Here is a 13,675-nt window from a genome sequence, read left to right as displayed (position 1 = left end):
GAACTGCAGAAAAGCAAAAATTTGTGTCTTCCAAAAGGACAAGGAGTTTTGGCTGGCACTTACTCCACAGGAGAGAAATGGGTTCCTGCTACAATCCTTGCACAGATTACACCTGCCTCGTATATGATCCAAACCAGCGATGATCTCATCTGGAGGAAACATGTGGACCAGCTGTTTGCAGGGAGAATCCCTCACTAGAAATGGAACCTGCTGAAAATCTGGGTTCAACTGCACAAGATCCTGACCTGAATCTTCTTGCAACCATGACACCGACAGATCAAAGCAACACCTCACCTGCAGACCAAATACAGAATCAACCTCTGGTTGCAGCGTTGACGCTGGTCAAACCAACCACGAATGACGATCTTGCAGAGACAAAAATGTGAGAGGTTACAACCAGTGCAAAGATGACGCCAAAGGTGCACCATCAAACGTTCCGAGGGTGATGACCTCCAGACTGTCTGACTTACTGATTATTGTTTATTGTTCATGTTGCATTTGTTTGAATTTGTTGGATGATGTTCAATTTACAGGGGGAGAAAATGTTATGTATTAATATTACTGCACCAAGCACTACTTATGTACTGACCAGAAGTTACATCACAGTTCACTAACATGGGAGACTGCCAAAGTGAAGAAATAGCCATGTAGTGAACACCACCCTGTAAATAAGTCCAAGCGTCAATTCTCTAATATGCAAAATAAGCAATAAAGAGCACCCAAGGAAGCAGAAAATAATTCCCATTTCCCACGCTGTTTTTTGCCTATCGTTTACCAAAAAAAAGGATAAAATTTACTTGTGTATGTCCCATAAGTGCATTGAGATCACATGCCCAGTTTATTACTCATTTTTACTTTACTAAATATAGTTACATTTAAATTCCAAATTCATCAACTTTAGCAAGTGGCTAAGGTATTGAACGACAGTGTAAAGGTTATGTATATATGTTATGGATGGAAAGCCGCAGGACTTTAAAAGATGAGAGTTTTGTTTAAGAGATTGAAAACTTTGAAAATAATTTGTCACTTTTATATTGGTGACTCAATTTGATGACATAGGTTCAAGGTGAAGGGGGGGAGGTTTAACACAGATATCAGAAGGACATATTTTACACAGAGGGTGGTGGGGGCCTGGAATGTGTTGCCGGGCAAGGTGGTGGAGGCGGACACACTGGGAACGTTTAAGACTTATCTAGACAGCTATATGAACGGAGTGGGAATGGAGGGATACAAAAGAGTGGTCTAGTTTGGACCAGGGAGCGGCGCGGGCTAATGGTTCTTTGTTTCTCGTTTCAAGGCTTCATTCTATGATCATCTTGCTGGTGCCAGTACAGAGCGAGACTGCGGATAGTTGGGAACCTGTCTCGGGGGCAGGGAATTCATATGGTGTTCGTGGAAGTGGAAATGAATAGGGTTGGGAAGCATTTTCCGATCAGGGCCAGTGTGATGATCTGGACTCGTTTCGATCGCCTCAGGGGGTCGGAGAGGAATTTCCCAGATTTTTTCCCCCATATTGGCCCTGGGGTTTTCACTCTGGGTTTTCGCCTCTCCCTGGAGATCACATGGTCTGGAATGGGGGGGGTGGGGGTGAGTTAATAGGTTGTGATGAACAAAGCATCGTAGCTGTGAGGGACAGCTCGGTGGATAGGATATTAGTATGTAGATAGGCTGGAAAATTGGGCGGGGATCCTGGATTCAGGATTCAATCCTGTTCCGGGCAGCGGCGCGGGCTTGGAGGGCCGAAGGGCCTGTTCCTGAGCTGTATTGTTCTTTGTTCTTTGACACATAGAAACGTACAAATAGGAGCAGAAGTAGGATATTCGGCCATTCAAACCTGCTCCACCATTTAATAAGATCATGGCTGGTCTATTTGCACATTCTATCTGAATCCCACATTTCCATCTTCCTCTTATGACCTTTGATTCTGTTGCTAACAAGAATATATCTACCTTTGCCTTGAAAATATTCAATGACCCCGCTTCCATTGCCTTTTGAGGCAGAGTGTTCTAAAGATGCACAACCCTAAGTTAAAAAGATTCTCCTCATCTCTACCTGAAAAGGGTGACTTTTAATTTTAAAAAAGTGCCCTCCAGTTCTGGAATCACCCACAAGAGAAAACATCCTTTCCACATCCACCTTGTCAAGACTGTTCAGGGTCTTGTATACTTGAATGAAGTCACCCGTCACTCTTCTAAAGTCCAGTGGAAACAAGCTCAGCCTGTTCAACCTTTCCTCATAAGGCAACCCATTCATTCCAGGTGTCAATTTAGTAAACCTCCTTTGAAGCATTTACATCCCTCCTTAAATAAGGAGACCAAAATTGCAGATGGTATTCGAGATGTGGTCTAACCAATGTTCTGTATAACAGAAGCATATTATCGTTTTATATTTGTTAGGGAGCAGACCAGAAACTCCCAAGGTATATTATGAAGTTAGCCTAGACCCTAACATTTTATGATTTTGGCATTAGGGTGGACATAAGATGTTTTGCTCCAGGTATGATTCAGTTGACCCACTAGGAAGCTTTTATCAAAACAAACTTTATTTAAGAAGACAGAATATAACAAAAAGAATTAGCATAACTTTTGCCAATTAAAATACTTAAACACGACAAAGTATACTTTTTAATAGCTGTCCGTCTCTATTCCAATTTAGCAGTATCCCCACAGACACAAATCCCTTCTTCAGAACCAGTTAGCACTAAAAGCTGATCTGCTAATGTGGATGCTAGATTTCCAGTCTTTTAACACGCCTGGACAGAGATCCAGACAGACAGCTAGCTGTCTTCTGACCCTCATACAGCAGAATCTCAGGGAAAGATCCACTCCCAAAACAACAGAAATCAGAGAATGAAACTTATTTCCTGGCAGATTCCAGGCTCCAACTTCAGAGAGGGGAAAAGAGAGGGAGCACTGTCTCACAACTCCAAGCAGATCTAAGCTCGAGTTCTCTGTGAGCCTAGTCCCGCCCAGTCGTCTGATATTACTGTCAATCAATCCAATCAAGCTTTATTCTGCAAAACCCCAGGGGAAAACTCAAAAATAACAACACTGCATTAGTCCAGAGTAAAACAAACATTGTAGCAATTAAAATCAATTATGCTGCTGCAGTAACAAGGGAGGTTGCTGGTTACAGTCAAAATGGCACCGATTATAAAACAAACTGCTGCAACAGATCCTACTCAAGAAACCTGACAGATACATTTTTTAAAGGCAGTGTCGTCACATGCTTAATTCCTCTTGTAGTAAAGGATAGCATTTCATTAGCCACTTTAATCACTTGCTGTACCTGCACGTGAACTTTTTGTGCCTCATTCACTAGAACATCTGAATCCCTCAGCACCTCAAAATGCTTCAGTTGTTTTCTGTCGAAGTTATTCTTCCTGTCAAAATGAGAAACTTCACATTTTCCCATGTTATATGCCATCTGCTGGATTTTTGCCCACTAATTTATGTCTATCCATCTGCAAACTCTTTGTGTCTTCACAACATTTTTTCCCATTTTGGTGTTGTCTACAAATTTAGCTACCATGCCTTTGCTCCCCACATCTATGTCATTGATGGGAATTGTAAATTGTTGAGGCCCTATCCCTGTGGGACATCCTACTCTGTTTTCTGGCAGCCAGCCAGTTTTCTTTCCGTACGAATATGTGACCCCCCTACATCATGAACTTTTATTTCTCGCAATACTGTTGATGTGCAACCTTGATTGGAGATGCCGGTGTTGGACTGGGCTAAGCACAGTAAGAAGTCTCACAACACCAGGTTAAAGTCCAACAGGTTTATTTGGCAGCACAAGCTTTGAGTACTGCCCCTTCATCAGGTGAGTGCCACCTGATGAAGGGGCAGTGCTCCAAAAGCTTGTGCTGCCAAATAAATCTGTTGGACTTTAACCTGGTGTTGTGAGACTTCTCGATGTGCAACCTTGTCAGATGCCTTCTGGAAATCCAAGTACAGTACGTCCCCTTTATCCAGTGTATGTTGCTCCTTCAAAGAACTCCAATAAATTGGTTAAACATAATTTTCCTTTCACAAAACCATGCTGATGCTTCCTGATTACCTTGAGTTTTTCTATATGCCCAGCTATAATTATTTGGATTTGAACACCTTCCCCATGACAAACATCAAGCTAACTGTTTGCTGTTTTCTAGTCCATCCTTTCTTGAAAAGAGTTATATTCGCTAATTTCCAGTGAAATAGAGCCATCCAGAATCTAGGAAGTTTTGAAAAATTCACACCAATACATATGCTACCTCATTAACTACCTCTTTAAGACCCTTGAATTCAGTTAATCTGGGCCTGGATACTTGTCAACCTGCAGCTCCATCAGTTTGCTCAGTATTGCTTCCCCAGTCATTGTAATTTCACAAGTCCCTCCCTCCCTCCCACCTCCTGATTTACAACTATTACTGCAATTTATTTGTATCTTCTTTTGTGAAGACAGAAGCAAAATATTTGTTCATTTCAAAAGCCATTTCTCATTTAGGGTGGCATGGTGGTTAGCACTGCTGCATCACAGTGCCAGGGACCCGGGTTCAGTTCCGGCCTTGGGTGACTGTGGAGTTTGCACGTTCTCCCATCTGTCCGTGCGTTTCCTCCAGGTGCTCCAGTTTCCTCCCACAGTCCAAAGATATGCAGGTTAGGTTGTGGTCATGCTAAATTGCCCCTTAATGTTCCACGTCGTGTAGGTTATGGGGATTAGCGGGGTAAATACATGGGGTGGCGGGGATGGGGTCAGCCTGGTTAAGACGTTCTGTCAGAGAATCAGTGCAGACTCAATGAGCCGAATAGCCTCCTTCTGAACTGTAGCGATTCCATGGTTATCTACTATTAATTCATTCTCACTCTCTCAAGGACCAATGCTCACTTTTGTCCTTTTTAAATGCCTATTAGAACACTTGCTATTAATTTTTACATTTCAGCTAGTTTCCTCTAATACTGTAATTTCAATGTCCTGATTAACCTTTTAGTCATTCTCTGCCTTTATTTATGTTCTGACCAATTATCTGACCTGTCCGTCATCTTCAAAGTTTTATGCTTTTTCCTCCAGTTTGATGCTATCCCTAACTACTTTAGTTAATCATGGATGATGGGTCCTCCCTTTAAAATTTTGCTTAATGTAGGAATAAACCTATTCTAAGTATTCTGAAATATCCCCTTAAATGGCAGCTGCTGCTGCTCTGTTGATGTATCCTATAGTCTAGTATTCCAATTTACTTCAGCTAGCTCAGCTTTCATGTCTACATAGTTGCCCTTATTTAAATTTACAATACTAATCTTAGACCCACTCCTCTCTTTCAAGCTGAATGTAAAATTCAATCATATTGTGGTTGCTGCTACCTCAGGGTGCCTTTACTCTGAGGTAATTAATTGATCCTGTCACATTGCACAATACCAAGTCTATTGTAACCTGCTCTCTGGTTGGTGCCAGAATGTCCTGCTTTAAGAAATTATATCAAAAGCATTATGAACTCCTTAGCCAGGCTACTACTGCTAATCTGATTATTCCAATTTATATGTAGATTAAAGCCACCTGTGTTTATTGCCATCACAAGCACCCAATGTTTCTTCTTATATACCTTGTCCTACATTCTGGTTATTGTTAGGGACCTGTAGACCTCCCTCACTACTGACTTTCTCTCACTATTCCTCATCTCCGCCCAAACTGATTCTATATCCTATTCCCCAAGCTCATCTCTAACTATTGCACAAATGCCATCCTGGATCAACAGTGCTACCCCTCCACCTTACCTAGCTTCCTGTTCTTCTTGAATGTCATATATACCTCAATATTCAGGGCATAATCCTTGTTATCTGGCAGGCATGTCTCCATCATGGCTATCAATTTGTTTACTTTGTTATGTATACTATACACTTTCATATACAGAATCTTTAGTTTGTCCTTTCGATATCTTTGTAACATCTAATCTTGACTGTTAGTGCATTTTTAGGTTTTTCCTCTGTCTCTTCCTGCCATCTTCTGGCCCTCATTTCACATATTACTATTTTGCTCTCTTGCCACTATTTTCTTAAATGCCATATTTTTCCACATTTGATCCCTTGACCACACTATTTAGTTTAAAACCCTCTTCACTTCTCTAGTGATGCAGTTCGTAAGAACATTGGTACCAGCATCGTTCAGGTGTAGACCTTCCAAATGGTGCAGTGCCCAATTTCTCCAATACTGGTGCCAGTATCGTACAAACTGTAGCCCACTCCTCCCGCAAACTGTAACCCACTTTTCCTGCAAACTAACTCACTTCTCCCACACCAATTTTGAGCCATGTAATCATCCCTTAATTTTTGTAGCCAGCATTTTCTGTTTTTTCAGATTTCCAGCATCTGCATATCACCTGCACTGCTATCCTTCATTTTTTAAACGATCTTCAGCTTCTTCATCAATGACCTTCTTTCCAACACAAGGTCAGAAGTAGGGATGTTTGCTGATGTTCACCATTTGTCATGACCCAGATAAAGAAGCAGTCCATGTATAAATGCAGCATGCCCTGGACAATAACTACACACGGGCCAGGCAATGACTATCTCCCCATGACACTTGATGACATTTACCTCGCTAAATCCACTACTTTCAGTATTCACAAAGGAGAGGGACATGTTGACTGGTAGTGTCTCAGAGAGATGTGTTGACCCGTTAGAAAAAATCTCAATTACAAGGGCGGAAGTGTTAGGTTTTTTAGGAAACATTAAGACAGACAAATCCCCAGGGCCGGATGGCATCTATCCTAGACTCAGGGAGGTGAGAGGTGCAATTGCTGGGCCTCTAACAGAAATCTTTGTCTCTTCGCTGGACACAGGTGAGTTCCCAGAGGATTGGAGGATAGCAAATGTGGTCCCATTATTTAAGAAGGGTAGCAAGGATAACCCGGTAATTATAGGTTGGTGAGCTTGACGTCTGTGGTAGGGAAGTTGTTGGAGAAGATTCTTAGAGATAGGATATATGCGCATTTAGAACTGAATAATCTCATTAGCGATCGACAGCATGGTTTTGTATGAGGGAGGTCATGCCTCACAAATTTGGTTGAGTTTTTTGAGGAGGTGACAAAAACGATTGACGAAGGAAGGGCCGTGGATGTAGTCTATATGGATTTTAGTAAAGCGTTTGACAAGGTCCCTCGGCAGGCTGGTGCAAAAGGCTAAATCTCACAGGATAAAAGGTGAGCTAGCTAGATGGGTGGAGAACTGGCTTAGCCATAGAAGACAGAGGGTAGCAGTGGAGGGGTCTTTTTCTGGTTGGAGGTCTGTGACTAGTGGTGTTCCGCAGGGCTCTGTACTGGGACCTCTGCTGTTTGTGATATATATAAATGATTTGGAGGAAGATGTAGCTGGTGTGATCAGTAAGTTTGCGGACGACACAAAGATTGCTGAAGTTGCGGATAGTGATGAACATTGTCAGAGAATACAGCAGGGTATAGATAGGCTGGAACATTGGGCGGAGAAATGGCAGATGGAATTTAATCCAGATAAATGCGAAGTGATGCATTTCGGTAGATCTAATGTAAGGGGGAGCTATACAATAAATGGCAGAACCATCAGGAGTATAGACACACAGAGGGACCTGGGTATACAAGTCCACAGGTCCTTAAAGGTGGCAGCACAGGTGGAGAGGGTGGTGAAGAAGGCATATGGCATGCTTGCCTTTATTGGATGGGGCATAGAATATAAAAGTTGGCATATGATGTTGCAGCTGTATAGAACGATGGTTAGGCCATATTTGGAATACTGCGTCCAGTTCTGGTCGCCACACTACCACAAGGACGTGGAGGCTTTGGAGAGAGTACAGAGAAGGTTTACCAGGATGTTGCCTGGTATGGAGGGTCTTAGCTATGAGGAGAGATTGGGTAAAGTGGGGTTGTTCTCCCTGGAAAGACGGAGGATGAGGGGTGACCTAACAGAGGTGTATAAAATTATGAAGGGCATAGATAGAGTGAACAGTGGGAAGCTTTTTCCCAGGTTGGAGGTGACGAACACAAGGGGCCACAGGTTCAAGGTGAGGGGGGCAAGGTTCAACACAGATGTCAGGGGGACGTATTTTACACAGGGTGGTGGGGGCCTGGAATGCAGTGCCAAGCAAGGTGATTGAGGCGGACACGCTGGGATCATTTAAGACTTATCTAGATAACCACATGAACAGACTGGGAATAGAGGAATACAAAAGAATGGTCTAGTGGGCACATGAGCGGCGCAGGCTTGGAGGGTCGAAGGGCCTGTTCCTGTGCTGTATTGTTCTTTGTTCTTTGAGCATACTGAGGATTGCCATTGACCAGAAACTTAACTGGCCTAGCCATAAAAATACTGTAGCTATAAGAACAGATCAGAGGCCAGGAATCCTGCAGTGAGTAACTCACCACCAGACCCCCCCAAAGCCTGTCCACCATCTGCAAGATACTCGTGAGGAGTGTGATGAAATACTCTTCACGTACCTGGATGAGTGCAGCTCCAACAACACTCGAGAAGCTTGACACCATCCAGGACAAAGCAACTCGCCTGATTGGCACCCCATCCAGAAACATCCACTCCCTCCACCACTGATGCACTGGCAGCAATCTGTACCATCTACATGATGCACAGCTGGAAGTCACCAATGTTCCTTGGACAACACCTCTCAAACTTATGACCACTAGCATCTAAAAGGACAAGGGCAGCAGACACATAGGAGCATTACCACCTTGAACTTCCCCTCCAAGCCACTCACCATTCTGACTTGGAAATATAGCACTGTTGCTGTTTGAAAATCCTTGAACTTCCTCCCTAACAGCACTGTTGGTGTTCCTGCATCACATGGACTGCAGTGATTGAAGAAAGCAGCTCACCCTCATCTCAAGAGCAGATAGGGATGGGCAATAAATGTTGGCCTAGTTAGTGATGCCCATATCCCATGATTGAATAAAAAATATAAATTATTCACTTAATTATATTGCTTTTTTATACATGTTAACTTTACCATCAATTTACATACTATTTTAAACCTTGGGAATAGAATAGGTTTTAACCACTTACCAGGTATTTACCAAACAGCTAGCTCCATTCCGTGCCCAATTCCTACAGGGTAGAACAAACAATAAGAAATGAAGACTTCCTTCTCTGCACTTGCTCTCCCACAGTTAGTGTCTTAAAGCAGTAACTTCGGGACTGAGGCTTGCCAGATTCCTGATCTTTCCAGACTTTAGGTCAGGCGGTTTGGGCTGTGGGTGGTTCAAGTAAAGTCAAATCCTGCGGAGGTCAGGGTTGCTTTGACTGTGGGAATAGACTGATGTGCAAAATGGGTAAATTGTCCAACACCACACCATGCCAATGCAGCGTTTTGCTGAATTTTCCAAGGTATGTTTTCATTTTATTCAATTAAAATGGATACATGGCACATCATAAAGACGTCTGGTTTTTGCACAACTGGATTTGGGATACTACCTATAGAAGGTTTCCAATGAACAGTACTCTGGTTTGTACAATTTAGAAATCTGATTGTATCCCAGTTCATGGGCATCATAGAATGCTTTAGTCTTCAATTTGTCAGGGTTGCTAAATGATGAGAGAGTTTTTTAACCAACTTGTTGTGTATCAGAATTTGTTTACTTCATTCTTACTGAATTCCTGATGGTAGCCTAATTCCAAAAAAGTGAAATATGCAGCCAAGTCTTTTGTCACGTTTGCTAAATCTTTTGTCACATTCGCTACTTTTTTGCAGTAATCCACTTGACTATTTTCTTTAACTAATAGGTTGCAGTAGGTTGCACAATTTTAGTCATGTGCTCTGTCATGTGTTTTTGAAATTATCAACATATTTCATTTGCGAGAGCAGTATCTTTGGAGACAAAATTTGGTGTATGGTTTTAATCTATAGATGCACACAAATTAAGTAATATATTTCTCTCAAAAATGTATTGCATGCAGTACTGAATAAAATCTAGAAGCTGATCTTTTCCACTGCATGTGGTATTGAATTCTTAAGGTCTTCATAGCAAATGATTGCAAAAGTTTTTCTAAACCAGAAGGACGTTTCCCCATAAAAAGACACTGAAAATTTTTTGTAAGTTTTTAATGGGATGTAATTTCAGCAAAAAAACATTCTACCTCTTGACTGGTTAAGATTGATGATGGTTATTTAATTCTTGTCATCAATATTATTTGTCTATGCCATTACCAGTGACAAAAATGCTTGTATTTTAATTTCCAAAAGACTGGCTTTATCAGGATTTAGAAGATAATGCATTTTTAAATTAGAACTAAAATTCCTGCAGTGCAGAAGGAGGCCATTCAGTCCGTTGAGCCTGCACTGACAACAATCTCACCCAGACCCCATCCCCGTAACCGTACATATTTACCCTGCTAATCCCCCTGATATTAAGGGGCAATTTACCACAACCAATCCACCTAACCTGCACATTTTTGGATTGTGGGAGGAAACTGGAGTACCTGGAGGAAGCCCATGCAGACATGGGGAGAATGTTCAAACTCCACACAGACCGTCACCCAATGCCAAAATTAAACCTGGGTCCCTGACGCTGTGATGCAGCAGTGCTAACCATTGTGCCACAATGGGCCCGATCTTACCATTGGGCAGGCGCAAAAACGTGGTGAAGTCGGGCGTGAGGCCATTAATGCGATCCGTGCCCACGCAGGTGCCTACTTTACCAAGGCCCAAAAATGGCCGTGATCCGATTCGTGCCCGAAATGGGCGCAACGGCGATTTAAATGCATTTGCATGCATTTCAATTGAATTAATGAAGTGCCCGCCCAACTTTATCAGCATTTCCCCCTTTACCATTGCGTTCACGTGTCCAGATTCGGCGCAAAACAGATATGCTTGGCAAAGGTCTGTTTCGGGCACTCCAGCTTCTGAAGAGGTAAGTTCAGAGCTTCCAATGGCTCTCTGACTCAGATCGGTGGTGTGAATGGTCTCTTTTCCAGTGTGAATACGTTGATGAATTTCCAGCTGAGGTGGGTAACTGAATCCCTCCTCACAATCCCAAAAATGGTGGAGACAAATCTTCTGGAATGATTTATTATACCAAATGCCTTGCTGTGGATGTCTCATTTCCATCTAAGGAGTCAAAACCAAGCATGAAAACATCAAGTTTTGTATTGAGCCTGGTACCACGAAGATGCTTATGCTCATAAAGACACTGTACAATTCATTTTTAAAGCTTACTAAATTTAGTATATTTTTATAAATAAACCTTTTATTTTATTTCTGGTTACTTTCAGCATGTGTGGTTCACTGCTTTATATTTAGACATTATTTTTGTGCTGCTGCTCAATCCTGAGTCACTTGAAGTCACCCGTGTCTCCAGATATTGAGACGTATTAATTTTCTCTTTGAGACCCTTTGATGGATTATGGACATTAATCACACACTAATGAAGATTTCGCAATAACAATTGCAATTCTGATAGCATTGTCCAAAAAGAATTGCTGACTGGCCGCAGGTTTACTTGCAGTAACACTACAGACACTAATTTTAGGAGAACACAATACAAGCAAATGTACATCACGTTTCAGCCTCATGGTTTGAACATAAGAACATAAGAACTAGGAGCAGGAGTAGGCCATCTGGCCCCTCGAGCCTGCTCTGCCATCCAATAAGATCATGGCTGATCTTGTTGTGGACTCAGCTCCACTTACCCGCCCGCTCACCATAACCCTTAATTCCTTTACTGTTCAAAAAATTATCCTTGTCTTAAAAACATTCAATGAGGTAGCCTCAACTGCTTCACTGGGCAGGGAATTCCAGATTCACAACCCTTTGTGTGAAGAAGTTCCTCCTCAACTCAGTCCTAAATCTGATCCCCTTATTTTGAGGCTATGCCCCCTAGTTCTAGTTTCACCCGCCAGTGGAAACAACTTCCCTTCTTCTATCTTATCTATTCCCTTCATAATCTTATATGTTTCTATAAGATCTCCCCTCATTCTTCTGAATTCCAATGAGTATAGCCCCAGTCTACTCAGTCTCTCCTCATAAGCCAACCCTCTCAACTCCAGAATCAACCTAGTGAATCTCCTCTGCACCCCCTCCAGTGCCAGTATATCCTTTCTCGAGTAAGGAGACCAAAACTGTACACAGTACTCCAGGTGTGGCCTCATCAGCATCTTATACAGCTGCAACATAACCTCGCTGTTTTTAAACTCCCCTCTAGCAATGAAGGACAAAATTCCATTTGTCTTCTTAATTATCTGCTGCACCTGCAAACCAACTCCTTGAAATTCCTGCACAAGGACACCCAGGTCCCTCTGCACAGCAGCATGCTGTAATCTTTTACCATTTAAATAATAGTCCATTTTGCTGGTATTCCTATCAAAATGGATGACGTCACATTGTACCCCATCTGCCAGACCCTTGGCCACTCACTTAGATTATCCATATCCTTTTGCAGACTTTCAGCGTCCTCTGCACACTTTGCTCTTTTTATGCTTTTTATATGGCATTTGCCAACAATACTTTGACTTCCTTGCTGATAATGGTGACTTGCAAAATGAATAATGCCAAACCCAGAACACAACTTGCGGCAAATTCCCTTTTGCCTTGGCACACTCTATTGGAGCTGCCTGATACTGTTGGGTATACTATTGTTACAAAACCCCATTAATGTTGTGTATGTGTTCCAACCTGAAACACTGGTTTTCTCTGGTGTATTGTTTTCTTTGGATATTAGCGAGAAACATTTGTGGAAATAGTGAGAACTCCGACATCTCTTTCATTAAACAATGAAAGTATTTATTAAAGTAGAAGAAAGATAATAGTACACTACATTAAAAAATCTTGTACTTCAGAAAATTAACAGTAAGCACTTAGTCCCTGAAAGAGTAAAAACCCTAAAGTATATTTTTCCCATGTAATCTTAAACTCTGCTTAGACCCCCATTTCCCAAACAACAACTGTAAATCTATTGGCTAAATATAGCCAGTGACTACCACTCTGTACGCTTGAGTGACCAGGGCTTGGGAATGGTCTTTGTTTCGGTGAAGAAACTGGCCTTTTGTCTTCAGCACTTCATCTCTAGCTGAGCTGTTTTCTGAGGATGGCTGCCCCTCTCCCCTGCTCTTCTGCTGCTATCAGCCCCTTATCTGTGACTGAACTGTTTCCTGGGGATGGCTGCATCCCTCTCTTGCTGCTGCTTCTTCGACATCTCATTTGTGTCTAAACTTCTTCCTGGCTTACAACACTCTGACTACTAATTGTACAATTGCAAAGAACACCCTGTTCTCTATTCTTTTTCCTTCCTTTCTCTTAGTTGTTACCTAGACATGGTTTGCAAAATACATGGCAGTTTATATATGATTTTACTTGTGCAAAATAAACATTAATTTTAATAGCATCCTACCATTTTGTGGCACTATATATTGATCTGTTGATAGCTCCATGCAATGTTGTTGTGTTTCCATGCATTTGCACATTCTACATTTTTTTGTCTTGCCATTTAGTCAACCAAAATATCTATAAAATGCCGTGCGCATACAAGTATTGAGATCATGTGGCCAATGATTTGATCGATTGTGGAAGCAAGATACTGTGCATACTGGAAATCTGAAATAAAACCATAAGTGGCAGAAATAGTTAGTAGACCAGATGGCATGGAGAGTAAAGCGATGTTAACATTCTAGATTGATGACTTTTCATCAGAATATACTGTGTCTATTCATTATTTTTAAATTATCGATCA

At 41.9% G+C, this 13,675-nt stretch overlaps 1 protein-coding gene across 1 annotated transcript in view; it reads left to right on the top strand.

Moving 5' to 3' along the window:
- The window catches only part of lrba (LPS-responsive vesicle trafficking, beach and anchor containing), a 901,160-nt gene that overhangs the window by 267,725 nt on the left and 619,760 nt on the right, over window positions 1–13,675 (top strand). The gene's annotated exons all lie outside the window — the stretch shown is intronic.

The sequence above is a fragment of the Mustelus asterias genome, chromosome 1 (assembly GCF_964213995.1).
Source record: "Mustelus asterias chromosome 1, sMusAst1.hap1.1, whole genome shotgun sequence".
In the NCBI taxonomy this organism is placed as follows: domain Eukaryota; kingdom Metazoa; phylum Chordata; class Chondrichthyes; order Carcharhiniformes; family Triakidae; genus Mustelus; species Mustelus asterias.
The sequence above is the reverse complement of the archived record's forward strand: the minus strand, read 5'-3'. Positions and strand labels throughout refer to the sequence as shown.